The following is a 9,898-nucleotide window of genomic DNA, read 5'->3' as shown; positions in this document are numbered from 1 at the left end:
CCTAACAGCTGCTGCCGCAACAAAGTCTTTCAGACTGGCAGGCAAGTAGCGCTCTTTTCTGACTACGACGAGGTTCAGGATGGCGCGACGGAAGCCAGCCCAGTCGCAGGGGCGGCGGAGCCGGCTGCCTCGGCCGGGGCTGGGCGCGGGCGCGCAGCCTCCGCTACGCCGGGAGCGGGGCGCCGCGGGCCGGCCGCAGGCGCGCTCCGTTCCCGCTCCCCGCCCCGGGCACGCCGAGCGGGAGGGTCCGACGCGCCCGTCGGGTCCCCGAGTGTCCTCGCTGGCGGACGGGGGACCCTGTCAGTCCCGGGACGCCCCGGCCCGGCCCTCCTCGCTCGTCTGGAAACTGCTTACGGGCATCTCCCCGTGGGGCTCGGGCTGCTGCCCATGCCGTCCCCCAGCCCGGGCCGCCGTGCTCCCGTCGCGCCGACCGGATGGCGCGGTGTGGGGCGGGGGGATCTCGAGGGCCCGCGCCGCCGCGATGTGACCGGCACAGCACCGCAGGGCGACGTCCGGGGACCCCGGCTGCCGGAAGCTTTCCTCTTCCCCGGGAATCGCCGCTGCGAATCGGAATCGGGGCGCGCAGCGGAGCTGCCCGGTCCCAGCCCGGGAGCCGCTCACAGTGGTTTCATCTCGGGACTCCCGCAAGGCCCCCTCTGCTCCCCGTCCGCGGCGGGACGACCTGGGCTGCCGCTGGCCGAGTGCTGTGGAGACGAGTGCCTCGCGGGCTCCGGCCGGGAGACGCGCTCGCCCGCGTCGGGCTCGGCCCGCAGCCGCAGTCAGGACGGAGCCCGCGGGGACCCGCTCTCTGCGGCTCTCTCCGTCCGTGACCATCAGAGGTATGGCATTAGAGCTATCGTCTGTTCTAGACGGCGCGACAGAAAACGATCGTCTGGTCTGGGGGCATCCAAAGAAATGTGCCGTGGAGGAAACGGGATAGAGAGGCCTGGGTAGTGCCGGCGTGCAACCCCGAGACCTGCACCGCTGCAGGGCCGGAGCAGCGCCGTTTATTGCGCGTCGGTCCTTTCCCCGCGCTATTTCAGAGTGCTTGTGCGCGTTTCGCGGACGGCTGAATATTAGATTTCGATAAAATAACACCTTTTCTGTATGCGTACACCTTTTCTCCAAGACAAATATAGCAGTTGGAGACAACAAAATCAATACGGGCGTTGTTCCCCGCGGGAATAGCAAACGTGCAGCGGTAATTCATAAATCGTGTGTCTGGAGGAAAAACAGAGTGTACGGGAGATTTCTCAGTGTTTCTTGTTTTCGGTGCCTGGCTCCGCCAGGCGACGAGCGGGCGATGGGGAAAGCCGCGGATGCACTGGCGGCCCCCCCGCCCAGCTCCCTGCGGCAGCCCCCCGCCCACATCCTCGGTCCCTTCCGCTGCCGCGGACCCGCCGCTCCCGCGCTGGGGTGCAGGGCTCGGGGGGCTCGCCCAGGACCGCCCCGAGGGCTGCGCGGAGCCGCGGGCCGAATCCTCCGTCCCGAGGCCGGCTGGGTCGGCGGCCCTGGCGGCGCAGGAGCCACGGAGGGACAGCAGGATAACGCGCCTTGCGGAGACAGGTAGCGGAGCTTGGGTATTGCTATGGCTGGGGGTGCTTCGCAAGAAGGGAATGTATTTGCCGAGCTTGTTGGAGAGAAGAGTTCTTTCCGAGAAGAGGTCAGAAATGCTAGTGTGTACATGGGGATGGACGCGGACAGCGCATGGGCTTGGCTATCCGGACTCCACCCGTGCTTCTCCTGTACGGTTTTGTCCCCTACCTTTCCAAAGTCCAGTCTAAACTTCACCATTTAACAGTTACGCGCCCTCGCTATTTTAGTGAATATTCCTAGTACAGCATCGTTTCTGAGAAGATGAAAGCACGTAGATACACAGAGTTTAGTGAATCGCCAGCTTCTGCGCGCCCTCGTCTCCCCGGTGCTCCATGCACATCGGAGGGAGGCACGGCTCGGATGGTGCTTCAATCGCGCCGCTCAGCGCCCCGCGGGCCCCACGCGTGGGAACCAGCTGAAGCGCCGCAGGGGCGGCAGGTTCGTCGACGGGCTGTCAGCAGGGAGAGACGGGACAGGAAGGGAACTTGCCGGGGACAGACAGTCCGTCGCGGCTGGGCCGGGCGGGGCGGCCCCAGCCTTGTCCTGTCGAGGCTGCGAGCGGAGCCGAGCGCTGGACAGCGCTGGGAGGGAGCGCGGGCTTGTGTGCGCGGATCGAGAAGGAGCGGAGGACTCCCACGGGACTCTCCGACGGGGGGACTGCGCCTGTTTCTGATTCCTCTCTCTCACAAGTAATGCGAGGATGTGTGTGGGGGAGAGTGCTAATCAGTTACACGCAGGAGAGATCTCTTAAATATCTGACAGCAAGGCGCAGCACGAAGAAAATGCTGAACGCGGAGAATAAGGGTGGTTTTAACGAGAGGGTATGGGCACATGGGCTTCTTAATCTCAGACTGCACCGTAGCGCAGATGCTGGATGTTTCTCTCTGAAGGGCGCTCTAGCGAAACTTCCTCTCCCGCGAAAAAGTCGGGCTGCTGAGAAATTAAAAATGGCATCGTGGTCAGTTTACGAAAAGCGGGCGCTGAAACTAAGCTGCGGTAAAGCTGGGCCGCCCACCCCCAGTAGTCCCGTCGCGCACGGTCCGTGCTCGCCGCCGGGGCGATACCTCCCTGCGGCTGCCTCAGCGCCGTCCCCTGCCCCGGGGGTCCCCGAAAACGACGGCGGGCGGCGAACCCGCGCTCCTCCAACTACGCCTCTGCTAAAGATGTGCTGGAGGAGGTGCCGGCCGGGGGCGCGGAGGCTCGCGGGACACGGCGGGACAAGCGTTCCGCTCGCGGCGTTTCGCACGGCTTGCGAGGGAGCGACTGCGCCCCGGTAGCGCAGCTGCGACCGCGCCGCCCTCCCCGCGGCCCGCCTCTGCCCAGCCTGGCGGCGGCACCGCTCCGCGCTGCCTCGCCGCCCCCAGCGGGCCGGGCGCTGTCCCGGCGGAACCCCGCCGGTCGCGGCCTCCCCGCCACCTGCCCCGAGCCTGTCCTGCGCTGGCAGGGCCCCGCTGGAGCGGCAATGAGGTTCCGCAGCCCGCCCGACGGCTGTGTGCCCTCATCTCGCAGTCTCACCTCCCCGTTCGTTTATGGACCTCCAGATCTCTCCGTGCTCCCGGAGGGAGGCTCGGGCGAGGCAAGGAGGAGGGACTGCGCGTTCTGCTCTGGCTCTGTGCGGTTTGCTCCTTGTGCAACCGTGGGGCCATGTGGTCACTTCATTTGCCAGCAGCTGTCTGGCAGGAGAGACAGATCGGAGAGGAGAGCCTGACAGCTATGCGGGACAAAGTTCACTTCCATGCACGCTCCCCTCTCCTGTCTCAGCCATCCTCTTATACGTACTTTGATACTTGCACACCTGCCAGTATCCAGAGGTTTTCCATCTGTAGACCACAGCCCCCTGGGTTGCGGGGGCCTCTGAGTGCTGCAGCAGACAGGCAGTGGAATCAAGCCAGCACGCTCGGGCTTGCTCTTTGTGAGTTTGCATCCCCACTGGCTCCAGCCATTGGAGAAAGCTGCAGGGTTTGGACTAGTCCTGAATTCTTGCTTCTGGGCTGGTTTAGTGAGGGGTAAACCAGCCCAGTCTCTTAACAATAACTTGTTTTCCAAATCTAAATCTGTGTAATGCACTTTTATTGGGCCAGGCTCTCTGTCTTCAGTTTGTGGGTCCAGTATCTTCTGAAGCTGTACACATGTGGCTTTTGCTCATGACTGTTCCAGTGTGGAGCTCTGTGTTGCTTAGTTGGGAATGACCAAGTCAGTCAGAGGGAAATGTCTCTGTGTCCTAATCGGATGTGTGAGCTGGTGGTTCTTGTGCCAATGTCCGAAACTTGATGCAAAGCTTTTTCTTCCTCACTTCCTCCCTTTCTTCCCTTTCTTCCATTTTCTTTTATTTTCTTTCCCCTGTAGAAACATGGAGGCAGGGGAGGCAAAGAGCAAGAAGGGAGGTAGTGGGATGCAGCTCTGCATCGTTTTAGAGAAGTGGCCCTTGCACTGCAGAAGTAAGTGTAGGGAGTCGTTCTGGCACCCCAGAGTGTAACTGCAATAATTTTGCCTCATTTACTTAGGTCTCACTATTGTGTATTTGATTTCCACACCATGAACAGACTACCTGGATGAAACCTATGCATGTTCAAATTAGGTGTTGCACCTATGCATTCTTGAAATTGCAGTGAAAACCTTTATCTATAAGCTGACCTTTTAAGCATCCGTGCTAATTGTGTCATGCTGTCATTCATTTAGGGAAAGTGCCAGGGACAGAGGAAATTGGAACAGCGATCACATTATGTAAAAGAGCTCTTTGCCCTTAGCATGCTGTAGGGCAGAACCTAAATGGAAACCATCGTTGGCTGTCTATGAATACACAGCTACAAAACTTACTGCCTGTTTTCGGTTGTAAGGATGTCCTGTTTTCTACAAGCGTAGAAAATCTATGCTGAAGAGCCTGAAAGGTACCCCTGAGCTATCACATCTACCCGCTTAATTCCTTTCACTTCTGTTTATGTAATGAATAAACACTGCTCTCTGGCAGGAGACCTGGGCCGTCAAATGGAAACGCGTGTGCCGAGGGGCGGAGGGGGCCCGCCGGAGCTTCTCGGCTACCTCGGTCACCGCCGGTGAGGACAGAGCCCCTTTCTTCTCCCTCACCCCTCTGCGAGGGAGAGGCCGCGCGGCAGCTACCCCTGCTCCGGGCTTCTGCGACACGTCCGAGGAGCAAAGGCAGCAGGAGGGCTGCGGGGGCCGGCCACGGGTCACCCCGACGCCGCCCGTCGCCTCGGCTCCCCGCTACCGTGGCCACCGAGGGGCGACCGGGGCAGGGCGCCCCGGCGGGTCCCCGCAGCGAAGCCTAGGAGGGCGGTCTGCGCCTGGGCGCTGGCTTTGGGGCGCGCCAGGGCCCCAGGTGGGTGCTGTGGAAACAGCGAACCCTCCGGCTGGCTCCGAGCCGTCTTGCGCTCCACGCTTCGCGAAGGGCCGCAGCTGCGCCCCGGCGGGAGCGCGGGCAGCGTGTGCGCGGTGCTGCACGCATCCTGCCATGCACCCCCGGCCCCGCACGGCTCCGGTCCCTCCGCGGAGCCCCCGCCTCCGCTTTCCGTGATGAGGGTCGGTGCCCTTGCGGGACGCGAGCGTGGGGCTCGGCGGCGGCGCTCCGCCGGGCGCGGTCGGGATGCCGCTGCCCTCGGCTTCCGTCGGGATGAGGTGTGTGTTCCCCGGGCCGGGTGCCCGCCGTGCTTTCGCGCGAATTGACAGCAGCTGCCAAGAGTGCCGGCTGGAGGGAAACAGCGGAGGTGGCAAACAAAAATATTTGAAGATGAGGCTACTGAAGGGAACCTTCCTACGCACTCCGAGGTGGAGCAATCGTACGTGGGGTACGGGGCGCTGCGGGACTGCCCTGGGGCTCCGCCGGGCTCAGGGCCGGGCCTCCGGGTGCACCGCGGCTCCGGGAGCGGCTCGGCGGGCGGCTGGCCCCCAGTGGGGTACGGCCGATTTCGAGTCGGTACGGCCGGCAGGGTCTGGCGCACACCTTTCCTCCGTTTGCCTCGCTGGTAATGGCTTCCTGAGAGAAGGGAGATTTAGCGTTGGCACAGTATCTCGGGGCAAATACAAATTACAGAAAGCAAATAGGGTCAGCACCAAATGCCAGCGGACCTGCTTGCATGAACTGACTTGTAGAGTAGGCAGCTGCCTTTGTCTTTCACAGGACCCTCTCCTTCATTTTGAGTCATGCCTCTGAATGCCAAGCGCAACTCAGCCTGGGGCAGGCAAAGGAAGTTAGTTACCTGTTTTAACGAACGAAAACTTTCCTCCCCCACAAGAGAGCAAATGCTTTTCAGAGAAAAATCGTATTTGCTGTCTTGGGATCAAATCCCACCTGTTTCCCATGTCCAAGGTCACAGTACAAGTTAAGCAGGGTGAATAGTATGATCCTCAGTCCCATCTTCTCATCCATGTATCATGCACTGAGCCAAAACAGAACCTTTAAAATGTACTTGCTTTTGTTTGAAATTTATTCATCGATTTCTAAGTGGCTAATTATTCACAGATTTCGTGATTTTATTATTATTATTATTATTATTTTTTTTTTCAGAGCTCAGTTGCAGACATTCATGGGACTTTTGCCTCAAGTAGTACTCAGCTTGGTGAAAGTCAGGATTCAAAGACACTAATATTCTGACACTAATACTTAAGTCTCTCAAACTAGCCATGGATAGACATTTTGGCTGCTATATAGAACTTTGAATGACTTTGTCTGCTGCAGGATTAAGGCAGTAACACAGAGAATATTACAGTGAATGTCTCGTTGCACACTCTGGTGGGACTTCCTTTCAGCCTGTCAGTACAAAGGACTGTTCTTTGTGATGCGAATTAACAGACAGATTCACTCTATTTCAAGATGTAAACTCTATTTCAAAGCTTTCCCCAGCTAATTTATGACTTTACACATTGATACAATGTTCAGCATATGTGTATTAAAATGAAAATATCTGTTAAAAACAGCACATTTGGGACTCCCTATCCAGAGACATTTTGTTTGCTAAGTAGACAATTTGGGAAGGAAGCTCATGAAAAAAGGTGATTCACTTGTACCAGATCTGAAAACCACAGAGAACCTCCAGAAACAAGATCTCGGTTTGCTACCCACAGGTTACAATTCCCAAAATGTTTGCAAGTATTTACAAGTAGAAATATCAGGATTTATACAAGATTAATAATTTTGTGACTGGTATGTACAAAGTGCTACTGTAATTCTCTGAAATAAAATACATTTATTTTGAAAGAGCAGAGACAGTACAGGTGTTCAGCTTAGTGGTTTAAGTAACGATAAGGGATCTTATTCTTCATTGTGTTTATAATTTTTACACTGATGTAGCTTCATTAACTCTTAACTGGCACTCGTATAACTAAATGGGGAAATTTTACTTGTTGCCAGAGTGCTGTTGCTCCAGAGGAGAATGAAATATCTAGACAGAGTGACAGAGTGTATTTCTGGCCAGACATCTACTTTTATTAAATGTTGTGCTTGGGGAAAAAAAAAAAAAAAAAAAAAAAAAAGGTAATTCTAGACAGGGGACAAGGTATGGATAATGACATATAAGTTTAACATAACTCCTTTTGGCAGCCTGTTTTTTTTCTAGAAGTTTTCTGATACTAACTAATCTGTTCATACATTAAAGCACACTGATCAGGATTAAAATGCATCTTTGATCTGTAAGCACACTGCAGGTCTAGGAATAAGGATTGTTCTATTTTACCTTTGCTACAACTGTTGGGAATCTGGATCCAGTCCTATTCCTGTTGTGGCCAGCAGGACCCCAGCTATTCTGCTTTTGAAGAGCAGAAAGGAAGTGTTTCACTAAGCATAAGTAAAACTAACTAACCAACAAAAAACTCTGAAAAATAACAGAAGCGATCAACAACATAAAGAGCACATTTTACTTTTCATGCATGTACCTTAAATTTACTGTTTGCACATACAGGAGTTGTCCTCACTGCTATATGCAAAACTGCTTGTCTGTTTTGCAGGGCATAAGAGCCATTGTACTCTCTATATGATACTCTTAGTATCTCTTGTACCCCACAGAGTAAAAGTTGAACAGAAGATGATGTTTTACGGATGATCTAATGATAACCTTCTTTTCATTGCTTCAGTTTGGGATTACAAGGAGAAGAAAGTGACAGAGGGATTCACAGGAGATTTTAAAGACAACTGTTTGTTTTAATATTTGCAAATAAACATTCAAAAATGAGTCAGCTCTGGCTGGCTACATGGAAAAAGCTATACATAAAGCAGCACTTCACTGTCTGATGTTTTGCTGTTCCTTAATACCATCTGAATGTTGATGCTTGAGCAGGAGAAAAATTATTTATCTAACTTTCATGAAGAGAGGGACTAATAGGATGAAAAACAACCTAAGAATTGAATGGAGTACTGACTTGCAGTTAGGGTTATAAGACCATAATATTGTTGCTTTTCTTCTGCTGTCTTATTCATATCCAAATATTCGGATTGCCAGCAACTGGCCCCTGATGACATTGAGAAGCAGGCTTACAAAATGGAGAATGCAATGCACCTGTGCTCATCACACTGTACCTGAGAACCACAGAACTGTGGACTTTGTATTGTACTGCTCCTAACCACTGAAAGGCTCTCGGTATATGCAGCAGAGTCAGGGCTGAAATTAAGTATTTTTGTTAAGTGGAAAAACGACTCCCTGAAAGTCTACCTGTCTTGTGCCTGTCACAACAGCTGTGCTGTTGCTAAGGTCTGTTTGCTTTTGCCTCCCACACAGATGTGAGCAGAGTGGGGAGCCATAGCCCCTTTCTGTCTTATTTTACTGTTTATGCTCTGCAGTGACTTTTGCTATGTTTCCATCTCTACTTTCCATTGTTATTTTGGGAGTCTGGGTATCCTGATAAGACAAAATCATAGTTCAGAAATGGAAATTACATTTATCCTGTCTTTGCTGCATCCCATCTGGTATATATGCAGTTCATGACAGGGTTCAGGGGGGAATTTTCATAAAGACAACTGATCATGCACTGAGTCCCTGTGTAGGAACAGGTCAGGGCATATGATGCTTTATGTCTCAGCATTGGTGTTAAATGGGATGTGCAAGATCCCACAGCAAGCATCTCAGACAGGTAAATCTCTGCTGAGGCACAAAAGGAGAACATGTGGATTCTGTTCTGAGCTAAAAACTATGAAAGTACTTTTCAACTGTGATATGCATGACTAGATATTACAAGAAGAATGACATCTGTCCAGACAACTCTTGCATCCAGAGACCAACAAAGGTGTCGCTATAATGAAGGACTTCTTCCTATAATGAACAAGTAAGGAAAGTAGGTTTAGAATGACTGCTACAGCAGATACATGAAATAGTCAAATGTGCAGTGCCTGTCTAACCACAAACATATCCTCTGGAACAGGCAGAGGCACTAGTTACAGCTCATTCCTCCAGCAAGCTGGTGACTAGTCTGGTCCATGATAGCACTTCTTGAACAGACACAGAGCTATCGTTGGCTGTCTGAAGACTTTGAGGTTAACTTTGGCTGCATTCCAGCATTGCAACCTTTGGTCTCTGGTGCTCAGGTATCTGACCATCTGAAGATCAGTTGCCATGTGGCAGATCACCTCTCTTGGATTTCCTTCCTCTCATGTGCACTGCATGCAGCTGCAGGCTCCAGCTCTTGTCAGGCTCAAGGAGTGCAGCCCTGCCGTGTGGGCTCATGTGCACTTGCTTATGGTGAAAGGCTTGTCCCTGCAGGGGAAGACATCTGGGTATCACTCAGGGAAAAGTGAGATGAGAGGAGAGATCCATGATCTCCCACATCTAGTGGTAGCAGAACAGCTGGATCATCCAACAAATCTGCTACTTGCTACATTTCTTATCTGCTTTGTGGCAGGGTCATGACCTCTAGGCCAGGACTCACCCTGTGACTGGCAGAAGGTATATGAAGTTGTGTAGATCAGCAGGCACATATTTACAGGGTACTGTGTACGTGTGCAGAGTGGGGCTAATTTGACAGGCATAACAAGGGCTAATAACCCTCCAACCTCTACTTGTGGTGTACATGTAATATGATGTGTGATGGCAGAGACCATGCCAGGGCTCAGCTGTCCTAGACTGTCACACCACTTACAGCTCAGGTGTGACTGACACAGCAGGGATGCATGTACCTCTCCTGCATGGCTGCTCGTACTGCCATCCTGCCCTTCCTGCACAGCTGGAGTGCCCTGCTGTACTCTGGTGAGCTCCAGATCTTCAGCAACGGACACCACTTGCTGCAGTGCTGCACTTTTTATCAGAAGGGCTGAAATCAAGCCCTGTCCTGCCACACTGCTAGTGGTCTGCACACAGCAGTA

Source organism: Aythya marila, assembly GCF_965140915.1.
Source record: "Aythya marila genome assembly, chromosome: 8".
NCBI lineage: Eukaryota > Metazoa > Chordata > Aves > Anseriformes > Anatidae > Aythya > Aythya marila.
The sequence above is the reverse complement of the archived record's forward strand: the minus strand, read 5'-3'. Positions refer to the sequence as shown.